This window comes from Triticum aestivum, chromosome 6B, assembly GCF_018294505.1.
Source record: "Triticum aestivum cultivar Chinese Spring chromosome 6B, IWGSC CS RefSeq v2.1, whole genome shotgun sequence".
Lineage (NCBI taxonomy): Eukaryota > Viridiplantae > Streptophyta > Magnoliopsida > Poales > Poaceae > Triticum > Triticum aestivum.
In genome coordinates this window covers 216,739,600-216,754,458 of record NC_057810.1, presented here as the reverse complement: position 1 = coordinate 216,754,458, position 14,859 = coordinate 216,739,600, and the positions used below count along the sequence as shown (strand labels likewise).

The 14,859-nt window shown below is 49.1% G+C and overlaps 1 pseudogene; it reads right to left on the bottom strand.

Moving 5' to 3' along the window:
- Window positions 1-6,345: 6,345 nt before the first annotated feature.
- On the bottom strand, window positions 6,346-7,829 carry LOC123133987 (1-aminocyclopropane-1-carboxylate oxidase homolog 1-like; annotated as a pseudogene).
- Between the last annotated feature and the right edge of the window lie 7,030 nt (window positions 7,830-14,859).

The following is a 14,859-nucleotide window of genomic DNA, read 5'->3' as shown; positions in this document are numbered from 1 at the left end:
TCCAATATTGATTTTCCTGGAAAATATCTTGCAGATAAGACTTTTGCACATAATGATGTTGGGGTTTGTAGCAATCTCCATGCCTGTCTAGCTAGCACAACAACATTAAATGGGTGTAAGTCCCTGAAGCCTAATCCTCCATCCTTCTTTGGCTTTGAAAGTTTATCCCACGACACCCAATGTATCTTTTTCTGTTTATCCATCTAGCTCCACTAGTAACGCCCTATCATGGAATGCATATCATCACATAGGGACTTCGCAATGTCAAAATAGGCCATTGTATACACTGGGATTGCCTGTGCTACTGCTTTAATTAGTATTTCTTTCCCTGCCTTTGACAACATCTTTTCCTTCCATCCTTGTATCTTCTTCCACACCTTCTCTTTTATATATTCAAATGTTTTTGTTTTTGATTTACCAACATAGGTTAGGAGTCCCAAATATTTTGAGGATAATCCTTCCGTTGATATGCATAACATCTGCCTCACTTCCTCTTTATGCCATGGTTTTGTATTTTTGCTATATAGGATTGATGATTTGTCTTTGTTGATCATCTGTCCTGAACAAGCTTCATATGTCTCCAGAATATGATTCACTTCTTGGGCATTTATAGCATCTGCTTCCATCAAAAGTAACGAGTTGTGGGAAAACAGGAGATGGTTGATGCTAGGTGCTCCGTTGCATATTTTGACTCCCTTTAGTCTTCCACTTTGTTCAGCAGCATATAGTAGCATTTTGAGTCCATTTCACCATTTAGAGCATCTCCAGCCGTGCCCCTAACAGGCCCCCAAGGCCCCTTTTTAGCACTGGCACTAAAAAATGTCCAGTCGCGTCTCCAGAAGCCCATTTTTCCCTGTTAGGCCCGATTTTGGCGCCGGCAAACTCAGCCCAAACACGGCGCGCTGGGGGCGCCCGGGGAAAGCATTTTTGACGTGAAAGCCCGGCGGGCCCGCTGAGTCAGCGACTAGCCGCGTCTCGTTTTCCTCATCACCTCATTTTCCTGGGGGGGATCAATGTCAAGGCTGCCGCCGGCCAGCCTTTCATTGATTCCTCACATGCGGCGCAGTCATGGCACGGCGACGCACAGTCCCCCTCCCGCCACGCGTACACACATCTGCCGCCCCCGACGGCTATAAAAAGACACCCCCTCCCTCGCCGGTCGATGCACTCTCCTCGCCCGAGGCCCCTCCCACTCTCGTCGCCGGAGCCCCATCCCGACTCTCTCTCCCCAGTCTCCTCCAGCCACCTCGTCCGCCGATGGGAGAGTGTTTCCCTGGTGACGGTGCGATGGCCAACGGCTTCGGCCGCCGCACCCTACATGAATGGGAGGCGTACCTCCTACACGGCGCCACCTGACATGCGCGTGCCAGGGCGGTGGAGGCTCAGTGCCGGAGGCGTCCTCGTCCTCCCGTAGTCCGACACCGACCACTTCCACAGCGAGATCATGCACGTTCGGGCCTCCCTACCGGAGGAGGTGCGCGGCCGCCTGGAGTACGCCGCCGACAACCACGCCAGCTGGGCAGCGTACTTCCAACGCCGCCATGAGGAGCAGGTCGCCTCCACTAACAACGCGTCGGTGATGGGGCGCCACAACACCGCCGGCCGTCGCCTGTGATGGGGCGTCCCCGGGCGGACTCTGCACTACGTCCTCGATTACCTTGAGGGAGGCAACCAGCCGCCACTCCAGTACCCGGCGGCCCCGGCACCTATCCCTCGCCGGAGCGGTGGCATTTGGATGCCGAGGCGCATGGCGGGTGGCTCGTCCTTCTCCTCCTCCTCCTCCCGCTCCACCAGTTCGACGGTGCTCGCCAGCGTCAAGGCCGAGTGTGTGAAGACGTCGCTCGGGCGGATCCCTCGTCATCAACGAGGGCGGACATGGCTCCTCCTCCTCCCGCCTCGTGAAGCTGAAGACGGAGCCGGGGCTCGTCGTCGTGAAGAATAAGTACGACGACATGGCCGCCGCCGACAAGGCCACCCTCAAGTGGGAGCGCGAGGACTACATTCGGCTGGAGACAGAACGCCAGCATCGCGCCCTCGAGGAGATCACCACTCGGCGCCGCGGCCGCAATGGGGGCGATGTCGTCATCCTCGAGAATAGTGACAACGATGCACCACCGCTGCCCACTAAACTGGTCCGCCAAGGCGACCCAGGGCAGGGTGCAATAAGGACGGCAGCGGCGTGAAGGAGGAGGACGACGGCGGCGGCGACGATGGCGACTACAGCGCCTTCGACGCGCTCGTCGACCTGAAGGAGGGGCGGCGTACGGCGGCACAGTAGTTGTAGTTTATGTTTTGTAAGTTTTTAAATTATGTTTTGTAAGTTTTATGTACAAATATGAATGAAATCGCCGCGATTGGCCGAATTTTGGCCGAGTTTACTTTTCAAAAAACGACGTATGGGATGGGCTTGGGGCGGCGGTTGGGAAACTGACCGCCCCCATGCCGATATTTTCGCTGGCGCGCCCCCCAGCCGACGCTTTTTCAAACCCCTGGGAGGCCGAACGGCTGGAGATGTTCTTACCTCTGGAACTCCCATCTTCTTCATCGGCTGAGGGGAAGCAGCTATTCTCAGTTCGAGCTCAAATGAGCCCGCATGAACAATAAAATCATATTTTCTTAAAAAGGAATAAAAAATCTGATTTTTTTGTGTGAAACAGTGACAAAAGTTCTACTCCCTCATTTCCTAAATATTTGTCTTTTTAGGGATTTTAAATGGACTACCACATATAGATGTATATAGATATATTTAGAGTGTAGATTCACTTATTTTGCTTTGTATGTAGTCATTTGTTGAAATCTCTAGAAATATTTAGGAACGAAGGGAGTAAGTGCTTGCAAAATTTCATCATGAAATCATATTTGTGGAAGTGGTGGCAAAATAAAATCGATGCTCCAAAAATACTATTGTCAAAAGCATTCTGGAGTGCTGATTTTGTATTTTTTGCTGCCACTTACATGAATGTCATTTCAAAGTAAGAATTTGCATGCTCTTAAAACATTTCCTGAAGTTTACCACACAAAAATTTCAGATTTTTTGATTTTTTTTTGAATTTACTGTTCATGCAAGCTCATTTGAGCTCGTGAGCCGTTGTTCCGTTATGAAGGGTCATATCTGGTGGGCGGCCAGGTTGGGCATTCGGTTCCTTGAACTGATCGGTTCAGTGCTTCGGGTAATTGAGAAATTCGGTTTGCTGAAATTGTTGAATATTGGTTTTCCTTCAAAGGTAACAACCGCGATTATGGTCCGCCAGAACATCGGTTTGGTGCGTGTAAGAACGAGCAAAGCTGATATGCAAGAAATCAATGATGAAATTTGATGCTCCGTGCGCTCCGTGAAGTTACTGCTTGGCCGCCATCAGAGATTTTCTTTTTTGAGCATAGCCTCCATCATAGATACCCTTGCTTTGCCATCGTCGACCCATGCCGCTTTGGTCATCAGCTTTGGAGTTTCCTAATATTATTGGATGGTTGAAATTACAAGTATCGAACCTGCAGCGATGATTTTTATATTGGCGCAAATACATGTGTATAAAAAATATATCAAATCTATGAACCATTTTTAAAATATATGAATTTAATTAGAACATCAATATTCTTTGCACATGATTTTTTTCTAAATACACCATGATTAACATTATTTATCTAGTACATGAACATAGTTCAATTCTAGTGAATAAAAATTTCCTATTTTTTTAAATAATTTGTTAATCAAAAACTTCTGTAGTAGAAAAAAATATGGTTTCAAGAGCGGACTATATTGTAACCGAGGTTTGTGATGGTGGCACAATGGTATCTAAATAGGTAGGTGCACTATGGCTGCATCTACATGCAATGCTTGCTTCCTGTGGAGTGTCTCTGAGTTGTTCCATGCAATTGTGTTTTTTTTTCAATAATGAAAATACATTAATACCAAGAAGCTATCAATTACACCCGGTCTCTGCATCATCATAATGTCAAGATAGACATCAAGGATGCACACATGCAAAAAAAAGAAGAAGAAAAAAACCCCGCCAAACTAAGCAGTGAAGCAACAGGAACTACCACCACCGATGGCCACACCCGGACTACAAAAAAGGTTCTCCAAGAGTGACGCCTTCGGGAAGGAAACAATCCACAAACACCGTCGTCGGCTGATAAGATCATGGTTTTTCATCCTAAAGGAAGTCTCAATAAGATCCAGACAATGCCTTCAACAAGGAGACAAATAGAGATCCGCCATTTTCACATACAACCAGTAAAGGTTAGACCTAGGGTTTTCACCCGTGAAATCAAGACTTGATGCCCAAAGAACATCACCAAGAATGAAGTCCTCTGCCGCCCCTGCTTGACAAGCCTGCTGCGAAATGACAATCATTCGACTCATGGTCTTCACCACATCCAAAACTTCGCCACTGCCATCACTTGAAATCTCGAACTCGACATGAGCCATTGAGATCCGCTAGTCACATGCAATTGTTTCTAGTTACAAATGATGAAAGGCTGAACATCATTTATTTATAAAGAATTAACCAGCGAAAAACCAATGGAACCCAGCCCATAAACAATCCAAATAACTCGATGCACCACAAGTCTTGAATTCGAGGGAGCTTAATAACTTTACAGATACATGGCTTAGGCCTTTTCGCAAAAAAGAAGAAAAAAATAAAATACCAAAACTAGTCACAAAATCCTGAAATTTTTAGACATAGAAATGGAAGACTCTTCTAGGTATTTACCACTATTCGCACTCAGATGATGTCCGAGGAGCTCTACCAAGAAAAAAAGAAAAGAAAATAGAAGCTCAAACTTTTGTTGCGACTTTGTACATTTTGGAGCTTCGATTTTCATATTTTGGTATCAAGCTCCTCGAGTGTCACCTCAATGCGGAAATTTGCAAGAGCTTATAAAGTCTCTCATCTTTGACTATAGATTTTTGGAAAAGTCAAACATTGCAAACTTTAACCAAGTTTATAGAAAAAACTATTTATATCTACAATACTAAATATATAAAATATGAAACTACATCTTATGATGAATCTAATGATATATATATGTCTAGATGTAAATGTTTTTCTTCTTAAACTTGGTCAAAATTTATGAGGTTTGACCAGTGGCGGAGACAAGCCTAGGACAGCTGGGGCTATAGCCCTACCACCTAGTGATAATATCCTTTGTAATTGCGTATGGAAAATCACTAAAATGCATCACCTCAAGATAGCTTAGCCCTAGGTATAACCTCGTGCTAGCTTCGCCACTGGGTTTGACTTTAAAAAAATATGCACTACATATGGAATGGACAGAGTATTTGTTTGAATTTACTCTTCACATAGGTGTAGATGCATCAGAGCAGCAAAACGCCACTCTGTGCCAGAAATTCCAGGACCATATACGTTTTCTCAATAAAAGGAGGTTTCTCTCTTCTCTCTCCTATTTTCATTAAAAGAAGGATGCCGGCGTGTGGGTGTTAAGGAATCTGGCCACACGTTTTATGTGGTGTCTAAGAGGATCAGCCCACACGTTTATGTATGGGCAAAACAACTAGCGTCCACCCGTCTTTTTTTTCCTCGCGGTCCCTCTCACACGCCTACGTGTGGGCAAAATAGAGAACGTCCACACTACCTCTCTCAGCCACTTACCTCACGGTCCGCACGTCCCGCGTGACAGTCACCACGCGTCCCCGCAGTTGCCATGGTCCGGACCCTTTTCAATGTCAATTTAACTGCAGTTGCCATGTCGCTGAACTACAGTTGCCATGTCGGACAACTATAGTTGCCATGATTGCACCTACTAACACTAGGAGTTGACACCTACTAACACTAGGCAGTTGCCATGTAGCACTACAAAAAAGGCATGGCAAAAAACATGTTCGGGTAAAGAGAGAGTTGCCATGTGCTCACAAGCACGCTAGGGGCAGTTGCCATGTAAAAGAAAGAGTTGTCATCTGCTTACGTGCACGCTAGGGCAGTTGCCATGTACAATGCAAAAACACATGGCAACTCGGATAAAAGAGAGTTGCTATCTGCTTGCAAGCAAAGTTAGGGCAGTTGCCATATACCCTGCAAAAACATATGGCAACTGACAACTTTGGATGTGGGCGAGGAGACGGTCGTGTGGGCGAAGTGATAAACGCCCACACACCAGCCCCTCTGCGTGCGTGAAAACTGGTGTGCGGGCAAATTGCTAAACACCTACACACCAGTCCCCCTGTGGTGAAAAAGAACGTGCGGGCGACCGGATAAATGCCCACACACCAGCTCAGTCTTACGTGGCACATAAAAACTGTTAGAACGCGTCAATATTCGTGCAGAATTGGTTGGACGAGGATCTACTGTGTGGCGAGTTGGCAGACGCCCACACGGGTGGGCATTAATCTTTTTCGTAAAAGAAACCAATGTTGAAAGCATACATGCATAGACTTGTTTCCCATTCTACGGACGCATGTAACGCAAAGTAGATCGACTTGCAGGCTTGCAGCTAGCTGCTGTGCTGTGATCACAGAATTTATTCTATCGAGTAGCCTTTGATGGATCGATATCAGATCCTGTAGTGGTCAAGCATGGAGGTGCCATCGAGAGCCTTGTCCCTGTAGTGGACGATCAAATCCTCCACTGTGGCGCTCCTGTACCGCGGAGGACTCGCGGCGCCGTCGCCGACGAGGATGGGGGCGCACACCCTGGCAGCTGCAGCCGCGCCATGCGGCCGGAAAAAGCAGGCCACGGAGACTCGAGGCCCCACGCTCTTGGAGAGGACACGGTGCTCCACGCTCCTGAACCTGTCGTTGGAGAGCAGCTGAAGGAAGTCGCCGACGTTGACGGTGAACGCGCCGGGCTCGGCGGGCACGTCGACCCAGACCGGCTGATCATCCCGCCGGAGCCGGTGGAGCACCTGGAGGCCGCCAACGCTATCCTGGAGGAGCACCGTCAGGAAAGACGGGTCGGTGTGCCTGGACGTGCCCATGGTGAGCTGCGGCTGCGGCGACGCCGGGTAGTAGTGGCCGACGACGCTCAGCCCCTCAAGGCAGCCGGCTTCGCGCTGCTCCAGGAACCCACGGTGGAGGCCCAGGGCCTCCGACAGCAGCTCGAAAAGCGTGCCGCCGAGCCTCTGCACCTCCCTCGTGAACTCCACCGCGATGCCTCTGCACGCCGGCGGGATCTCCTCGGGCGACGGCCCCGTCGGCGCCATGTCCAGGTACAGCGTGTCTCGCCAGATGGCCGCCGGCGACCGGAACAGGTCGAAGTTGCTGTGGTACCTCACGCGGCTCTGCCCGTCCCTCGAGTAGTAGGGGCGCCTCGCCTCCGCCGGCTCCTCGTTGAAGCTCCGCAGGGCCGCGAGCATCTCCGACATGACCGTCCCCGGCACGCCGTGGTTCACCACCTGGAAGAAGCCCACGGTCTTAACGGCTGCCTTCACCTCGGCCACCAGCTCGGCCCGCCTGGACGACCCCGTCGTCACTCCAGCAAGGTCTATGACTGGGATCGCGAAGCGGTCTTCGTCGTGGGCGCGCGCCAGGGTGATCCGGCGGGTGGCGGAAGATGGCCGGGACGGTGGTGATGCCTGCGTCGATGAGTCCTTTGACGCCGGCCTTGGTGTCGTCGAAGGCCTTGAGGTCGCGGAGGCGACCGCTGGCGGAGGCCATTGGAGGCTGGAGCGTGACGGCGTGAGCAAAAGAGGTGAACAGCTGCTGCCTGCTGGGGTGTACAGTGTGCTGCACCCTTTGGAGTACAAGCGTATAAAACGCAGCGTCCATTGCTAGGGTTGTTGGATCCGAGCGACCGGCATCATGACAAGCCATTAAGGTCCAGTTTTTTTTTGCCGATTCTTCTAGAATTCAAGAACCGAACCTTCACTCAACTTTTCCTGGAATCATAAACCTATATTTTTTTGACGATTCTAGTTGTTTTCATCGTAACTACTTCCTCTGTTCCATAATATAAGAGCATCTTTTGACACTACACTAATATAAAAAATGCTCTTATACTATAAGACAAAGGGAGTAGCTAGGATTGTCAAAAAATTACATGGGTTCAAAATTCTAAGAGAAGTTGGAGGAGGTCCGAGTATCAAGATTCTGAAAGAATCACCCAAAGAACTAGGCCTAATTAAATTTGTAAGGGGATTGAATGTCCTCCGACGCTATGCAACCACCACCGCCTTTGCCCTATATCTATACTTTTTGAATCTTCTAATGGTTGTTTTTGGAGAACGTTTCCCTTCAGCAGCCGACTGATCATGTGCAAGCGAATCTACGCTTCCGTGTACGTCGGATGCAGTCTTTATCAGACGGTCGAGAGTAACCTTTCCGTCTCCATGTTTCTGCAACTAATCCTTTGTTTCATGAAGGGGGTTTACAACTAGCCTTTTGTTACAAATTGAACGACATGGCTAGATCCCGCAGCGCACATACTAGGGAGGGCAAAAGCGTCCAAGCCGAGCACCGCTACCTGTAGTTCATCGCCGGCTCGCCGCCGAGCGCATCCATGTCGGGTCTCCGCCGCCAAACACCTCCCCGTCGACCAAATCAAAGGATCCGACGAGATCCGCCATGTCGGTCCTGGAGCGGCATCAACCTCGCCGCCATCCTGTAACCATCGACATTGGCAACGGCCACAAATAGACGACACCACGTGCGTGCATCCACTACTAGCTCACGGCCCGCCGTCATTGTTTGCAAAAACACCCCTCAGACATGTTTCTGCAACAATGATGTTGTTACCGTTGTTGCAGAACAACAACAACAGCGAATGATGACTGTGCAAGTGTGCGAGTGTCTGGTGATGTTGTTGAAGAAGACGCAGCCGCGGGACATGTCGCAGTTTTTGCAATAAAGATTTTGTTGCAGAAAATTAGAGAAGAAGAGGTTTTCTAATATGGTTCTTCTTACAAAAAATTAGAGAAGAGGAGGTTTTGCAGTAAGGGTCTTGTCGCAGAAAATTAGAAAATAAAAGGAACGATACATACTGCTCGCAAGGCAGTGGATCTTTTAAAAAGACCCGCCGGCCGATGCATAGAACACCCTTCTTTTCTAGTAATCTCTTACTCCCTATGTCCCATAGTGTAAGACGTTATTTTAACCCTTGTCAAAAAAAAACGTCTTACATTATTGAAACAGAGAGTAGTTTACAATTTTAAGGATTTTAGTGGATCAAAGATCCACATTTTGAGTTGAATGACAGCCGTACTATTAAGAGGCACATGCAAAAAAAAACTTGGAATGAACTTCTTTCAAGATCCTAAAGAAATCCCAAAGATTACCACTCAACATTTCCTCCTTCGCTCAAAAAGAAAACTCTACACTTCCTCCATGTTTCACCTTTATCGTATCTCGAGTTACTTTCTGTTCCATGCTACCGAGCATGTAGCGAGAGAGTAATCTTGCTGAGCAAACCCATTTTTATCCATGGCATATATTTAGTATTATAGATATAAGTAATTTCTTTTATAAACTTGGTCAACATACATGAAGCCTAATTTTTGATAAAACTAATGCATACTACATTAGGGAGAGGTTATTTGTGAGCTACCTGAAAAAACATTTCAATCGTTCACTTTCTTTCCCGACCATTAAATCCACATTCAACGTCAATGCATTTTCCTCCTGAAACTAAGTCATGTTGATCTCCTTCCTCATGCAGCCGCCCACGTACCTTACCCCATTAGGCTGCTTCCGCCTTCTGCTGCCGATGAGCGCTGCTATGCCGATCTCGTCTTCCCGCCCTTCCCCGCCTCCGTTTCTTGTCGCCGCCACGACCATCCCTCTGAGTACCCTCTCGATCTGCAACAACTCCGGTGACCCCCGCACAACACCCCCTCCCGACTCACGGCCGTCAAGGTTTAGACTCGCTATCGTCGACTCCGGTCGTCCATGGCCCGGCCTCACCGTGGCCGGCGCTTGTCGATGGTGCTCCTCACGACATCCCCGCTTTAGGCCTCTAGCGAAGCACAAAGTGCCTGACGCATGGAAAAAATTCAGGTACCGCAAACTCGACTATATTATGAAATGGAAGGAGTATCGAGTTAATTCTTTTTTTAGCGGGGCATCGAGTTTTTTTTTTGAGAGAACATCGGCCTTTATTGATCAAGCAACAAATTTACAAAGGGTCTCCCGGATACAGTCCAGAGCATAACGAGAAATAGAAAGGCTAGAAGAGCCCAAACTTTATCTAGCTAATACATGAGCTATCACATTACAGTGCCGACGAACATGATGAAAGGCCATAGAAGAGAGGCCATTAGCCAAAGACTTGACATCCTCAAGGACAGCTCCCACCATCGAGCGGTCCTTGGACGGAGACTGTAAACGCTGCACCACCGAGAGACAATCAGTCTTGAACATAACATCAGTAAAGCCCTCCTCCCGGACTAATCTGACAGCACGCCGAAGAGCCGTTGATTCAGCCAGCTCCGGTGATCGCACGCCCCTTAAAGGCTCAGAGCACGCAGCCACACAATTCCCCTCATGGTTGAGAATCACCACACCCACGCTGGAAGAGCCTAGATCCTCACAAATAGCGGCGTCAGAGAACGCAACCACAGTACCTTGTGGCGGCGGAGACCAAAGACGGACAGAAGAAGAGGTCTCACGCCTAGGAGCAAGTACAGGACTGAAAAGATGCTGAAAGATGAAGTCAATGTAAGCTTTGATTCTAGCAGCCATACTCCTAGGAGAAGGAGCAGTAGGTTCGTTCCTTGCCGCATTGCGAGCCTCCCATATGTGCCAAATGGCAACCGTTAGAACAGTGGCCTCCTGGTCAGAGCAGGACGACAGGAATTCAAACAACCATTGCTTTGGAGAGGAGAAGGATGACCCGCGAAGATGAACGTCGAAGAACTCCTTGACTCCGTCCCAGACAACCCTAGCATGTGGGCAAAACAGCAACGCGTGCTCGATACTTTCCAGCCGACCGCAGAAGAAACAGTCAGGTCTCGCCGGAACCTGTCGCCTCCGGAGTTGATCACCAGACGGCAGGCAGTCATGCACGAGGCGCCAAAGAGCAATCTTCATTTTATTGGGGGCTTTGACCCGCCACAGAGCCTTCCAAAACTTCTCATCTTCAGCCATACGAGAGTTCAAACCCAGCCCACTGTTACTCCTGCTCGAGATAAAAAGATCAGTTCTTGCTAACTTATACGCCGACTTGACAGTGTACTCTCCAAATCTTGTGAACGGCCAATGGAAAAAATCAGCACCGCCATTCCCGTTAACAGGAACGAGAAGAATGTCCTCTGTCAGCCTTTCAGGAAAGAAAGCACGCACAGAGTCCTCATCCCACGCCCCTCTTTCTTCTTCAATAAGGCAATGCACTGTTGCGGACGATGAGATCGGCGAGAGATGTTGAACCAATGCAGGTGGAGTGGACGGGATCCAATGATCCGATAGGATACGTGTGTGACGGCCATCACCAATCCCCCACTGAACCCCACACTTCAACAGATCGTGGCCGTGGATGATGCCCCTCCAAGTAGCTGAAGCAGTTCTTGGAACCGAGGCATGCCAGAAGTCGTTGTTGGGGAAGTATCGGCCCTTCAAAACGCGGGCACACGGTGAGTTGGGCTCGGTCAGCAACCTCCATCCCTGTTTGCCCAAGAGAGCTTGGTTGAATAGGGTCATGTCACGGAAACCCATGCCACCTAAGGATTTGGGAGTCGACAAACATGCCCAGGACCTCCAGTGCATCTTTTCTTTCCATCCTCCCTGCCCCACCATTGATCAGACACAATCTGCCTAAACTTCTCACACGTAGCAACAGGAAGACGGAAACAGCTCGAAACAAATGTTGGGATGGCCTGAGTGATGGATTTCAGCAAGGTTTCATTGCCAGCTCTTGATAGCGGTCTGTCAGACCAACCAAAGAGATTTTGCCACGCTCTGTCAGTCAAAAACTTGAAAGTGCTTGTTGGAGAGTTACCAACCTTAGTTGGCATACCAAGATATGAATCATGAAAGGTCTCAATTTGGATACCCAAGAGGTTCTTAACGCTTTCTGGGCAGTTCCGGCCAAAGGAAATAGATGACTTCTCTTTGTTGATTGCTTGACCCGATCCTTCACAGTACATGTGCAACACTGATTCCAACGAATCCAGACTACGCTGATCACTCTTAGCAAAGAAGATGCTATCATCTGCAAATAGGAGGTGTGAGATAGGAGGGCCTTGTCGGCCGTTTTTTATCCCATGTAGCTCGCCACAACACTCCTTTTGAAACAGCAGACTAGACAAACCCTCGGTGCACAAGAGGAAGAGGTAGGGGCTTATTGGATACCCTTGTCGGATACCCCACGAAGGTACCACATGATCAATCAGCTCTCCATTAACCCTGACTGCATAGCGGACATTGGTGACACATCTCATGACGGTACCGATCCATGCAGAAGCAAAGCCCAACTTAGAAAGACACGCATGCAAGTAGCTCCATTCAACCCGGTCATATGCTTTCATCATGTCTATCTTGAGAGCAAAGAAAGGTTGTTTTACCCGCTGCTTCCGAATAGTATGAAGACACTCATAAGCTATCAAAGTATTGTTAGTGATCAATCTCCCAGGAACAAAGGCACTCTGACTTTCAGAGATCACAACAGGCAGTAACACTTCCAGACGGTTGGCAAGTACCTTGGAAGCGATTTTGTAGAGCACGTTGCAAAGAATAATTGGCCGGAAATTCTTTAGGTGCTTCGGTCTCGTTGTCTTGGGAATAAGAACAATCACCGAGTCGCACAAACCCTCAGGAATTGGCCGGCCTTCAAGGAAACCCCGGACAACCTGACAAATATCCTCTTCTAGAAAATTCCAATGCGTTTGATAGAAGAGGGCCGGAGATCCATCGGGACCGGGAGCTTTAGTAGGGCCCATCTGGAACAAAGTAGCTTTGATTTCCTCATTAGTGTACGGCCTGCAAAGATCCTCATTCATCTCCGGTGTGATCTTATGAGGGATTGCATCAGAAACCCGATCGGCTGCGCTGCATGGTTCAGAGGAAAAATAACTTGTCATAGTACCCTTGAACCATACCTTTGATTCCCGCCTGAGAGTCGCAGCTAGTACCATCTTCGCGCACAAGAGAGTGGATCCGATTTTATCTGCGCGCCGAAGCTCTAGCATGGAATAAGTCCGTGTTGCGGTCCCCCACCTTCAACCAATCAATGCGGGAACACTGCCGCTCCATAATTTCTTCCCTCTCAAAAAGCTTGCAGAGTTGGCCCTCAACCGAGCATTCCTCCTCCATCAGTGAAGGAAAGGGAGGTGAAGCCTGAATGGTAGCAACACGGCGCTCTAGACGACCAATCCGCTTTCGAATAAAACCGAAGGCCTCCTTGCTCCAAGAGCGCAGAGAGCCAGCCACATGCTTGAGATTGGCCCAAGTTGACCGGAGAGAAGGGCAACCATCCCTCCCCTCATCCCATGCTCGCTCAAGAGTTTCTTTGTAGTCATCAGTTCGAAGCACATTTCTTCAAAGCGGAAACCCTACTGGACCAGAGCCGGACGAGGCTGTTGGGTCCTGCCACCAAGCTGGACCAGCACAGGGTAATGATCCGAAGAAGTTGCAATAAGATTCTCCACCCCACATCCATCAAACAGGCTTGAAAATCTCCATTGGCCATAGCTCTGTCCAGGCGACACTTTACATGACAATCAGGGTCTTGTTTATTGCTCCACGTAAACTTCGACCCAGAGAAGCCCAGATCAGTCAAGCAACAGTACTACAAGCAATCTCGAAAAGCTGTGATTTGAGATTCAGATCGATCTCGGGGGACACAATGTTCGTCCTGAGCCAAGACCTCATTGAAGTCTCCACAACAAAGGCACAGTCCATTCCACAGCGGATGTAAACGTTTGAGGAGCTCCCAAAACAGATGCCTATCCTCTCTTCTTGGCTCCTCATACACAAAGGTGGCATGCCAAGTCACCCCCTCATCAATCTTCACATGAACATCAATGAAACGCTTATTTGCAGCCTTCACAGTAACCTCAGCCGGGGTCTTCCAAAACAAAGCAAGGCCACCGCTGAGTCCCACAACACTAACAGCATAGCAACTAGAAAATCCTAGAGACCACATAAAGTTCTTCACACAGGTGTCCCTCATCTTCATTTCAAACAAAAAGAGGAGGGAGGGTCGGTGTAGCTTCTCAACCCAGCGAAGCTCGCCAACTGTCGAGTCCGACCCCAAGCCTCGACAGTTCCAGCATAAGATACTCATTGCGTCTGGAGGGGCTGCACCACAGCCACCGCCGGATCCGCCGATCAGTTGTTTGAAACATGTTGCTTCTTGTTGGAATCCACATTAGAGTTCTGAACATCATCTGTAGTACCCACAGGCTCTCCTGGCACAACAACAATGGCTAAGATGTTATCATCCTCCTGGTCTTGGAGCGGAGAGGAGGCAGGAGCTTTGGTAGGCTTTCTTTTCTGTCCCGTTGTGTTGGGCTTGCTTTTCGGAGCTGACGGAAAAAGCTCACGCCCGGGATCACTGGTGCGACCTCTTCCTCTACCGCGGCTGGACCTCCCCCGACCACGAGTAGAGCCGCCGCGTCTGTTGGGAGAGGAAACCTCGGCTTCAGAGGCACCATGGCCGCCTTGAGCAGCAGCCCTACCATGACCAGAGTCACCCGACCGAACAGTCCCGGACGAGCCAGCACCCGCAGCCAAAAAAGAGGCCGAGCTGGACCTAGAGCCTCCAAATCTCTTCAACTGATCATCAGCAACAGAAAGCTTTTTCGCCGCATATGGTAGGTCACCATTCTCGTCCCTAGTCGCTGGATTTGGGCACAGAACCGAGGAGTGACCAAGGAGGCCACAAGAGTAGCAATAAAAAGGCAGTCTCTCATACATAACTGAGAACGTCTCCGTCCTTTTCAGCTTGAGAAAGGTCACCGTAACATAATGCA